The 2,403-nt window shown below is 34.9% G+C and overlaps 1 non-coding gene across 1 annotated transcript; it reads left to right on the forward strand.

Moving 5' to 3' along the window:
• Positions 1-1,607: 1,607 nt before the first annotated feature.
• On the forward strand, positions 1,608-1,739 carry LOC120097242 (small nucleolar RNA SNORA17). Its single transcript, XR_015639201.1, has one exon. It is a non-coding gene; the product is annotated as a small nucleolar RNA SNORA17 (small nucleolar RNA).
• Positions 1,740-2,403: the final 664 nt, after the last annotated feature.

Here is a 2,403-nt window from a genome sequence, read left to right on the forward strand (position 1 = left end):
TGAGTTTAAGTCTTTTTCAGTATCTATGGCATAATCATTGCAGACTAGTCTCTAGTTTATTGAGAACAATCTCTGTACACAAAAATTACTGTGACTGAGACTTTTAATAATGTAGAAGTCTTGTACACTTGTGTGGATACTGAACTGGCTTTCTATAGCATAAGTTGTTCTGAGATAGATATCACATTCCTAATGAATTTTATCATAAAAAAGTTAAGGAATTTGAAAAGGCAATTATCAAAGTTAAGGTAATATTACCATTTCTTCCAAATTCCTTAACTTTTTTAATGATAAAGCTCACTGGTACATCTGGTGTGAAAGGTCCTATATTTTCAAATGTCTTGTTGCATTAAGGAACATTTAATACAGCTAATTTACACTTTTAATATTTTGAATTATTGGAACTATTATATTGAATATAGTTAAACTATTGTCTTTATTATCACAGAAATTGAAAATTTTTTAATAGTTTTTTAAAATAATATTGACATCTATAATACCCTTCAAAATTAGGAAGCATATGTTTCTGGAAAAGAGATGTATAAGTCAGAGATGCTGGTTTTCATTAGAAGTGATATAAAAATCTCATAGAAAATCTGTAACAATAGAAAAGCCATAAAGTTTTAATGTAAAAATGAAACCTTTGGTTTAAGACTTTCTTGCTAAGATAACAATTGGCTAAAGTAAGGGTAATATATGTTGATCTGCATAATTGAAATAATTTTTCAGTGAAATCAAGAAAGCATATAGTCTTTATTTTTCTATATGTAAAAATCTTAGAATTATGGCTGGAGTTTATTGTAATAGCTTTATAATTACAACACATATACTGTGACATTGAATATTTCTAGCAATTAAGTGGGTGGTGGCTGGTATTAAGAAATATTAGTTAACATTTTGGTCAAATTACATTGCAACTGCATGATGTTAATCATGTGCATCTGGAACTTTTCCAGTTTCACTCAGAGCTACTCAACGTTCTTTATCTTGGCTAACATCATTGATTAGTCATTAACTCACTCAATAATTCTTTTGCTATTGATTTCTTAGTAACCCACATCAATCCATACAGGAACTGACCTTATCAAATCTGGTTATTTAATATTGGAGTTAAGTCACAGCTCAATTGACTTGATGATTTCCATATTATATAATCAAAGGGTGGCTTTATTCACTAGTGATTTGGCCTCAATAAGTTCTAACAAATTGGCTTAGGTTGTGTAGATAGGACTTGCCATTATCTATGTTGTATCTCTAAATGAGCATTACTGAAAGATCCAGTTGGAGACTGTTTTATCACCTCTGTTACTTACACTGAAGAACAGTCCTCATTCTTCTATGGGTAGGCACCATACTGAAATGTGACAAAATTGAAACAAACACCACGCAACTCAAGTGTGTATGTTACGGTCAGTGCACAAATTATCCTTAACCACAGATTTAATTGACCACTGTCACAAACAATCCAAAATTATTAATTGAGACTTCCAAAAACTGTAAGTTATATCATTTAAATAATTTCATAAGACCAATTTTTATAACTGTTATTAGCTTTTATTGTTTACCTGTAGCAAATTTATAAACTAAGATTTATTTAAGATAAGCAGATTGCCCTTAGAGGTGTTACAGATGTGGATGCTGTGTCACATGTGTGACAGTTGGCGGTAGAGAGGAAACGGGTTATTTCTATGCTCAGTGTTCTGTTCTATAAATATCTGTATGATTATTAGCCTAACATTATATCAAAAACATGAACCATAGGTTCCAGACAAGAGCCTAGCCTGAGATGACCACCAGACCTATACCATGGGGTCCTGACAGGGGGCTGCACAGCCTGGGGTTGGGGTGGGAGATCATGCTTAAGATGATTCCTGTACTGCACCATAATGCATGAGCAGGGCATAGGACAATTGAGTCCACTTTTGAGACAACTACAGACACTAAGATACCTTAAGCACAGCTAAGAGAAGAAAATAAGTGGTGCAGAAATGGAAGAGAATAAGTAACAAAAGAATGTGGTCATGATGAAGAGAGGCAGAACTTGAAATTCAAGGGTATTGAGGAACAGCCTCATATGAATAGCCAGTAGTACCACTAGAACCAAGGTCGTGGTCCTGGCCACTGAGAGACCACATATGGGCCTATGACCCTGCAGCAACAGAGATCCACTAAAGTCCTTGTGTGGACTGCTCCATGGGTCATGTTTATATATGAGGGCTGTGCAGAATTGACTGCCCTCCCGAGCATCCAGAAAATGCTGATCCAGAAGGCATAAAAGCAGAGAGATGACTCTGTTCCTAACAGCTAAAGTATTTGTAAAGTGGCTGGAACATTGCAGGAGGTTTTGATAAGTAAGCCCTAAAGACACAGCCATAAGAGAGCTGGCACTACGTCACCTCTCTC

Source organism: Rattus norvegicus, chromosome 15 (genome assembly GCF_021556685.1).
Source record: "Rattus norvegicus strain SHRSP/BbbUtx chromosome 15, alternate assembly SHRSP_T2T, whole genome shotgun sequence".
NCBI lineage: Eukaryota > Metazoa > Chordata > Mammalia > Rodentia > Muridae > Rattus > Rattus norvegicus.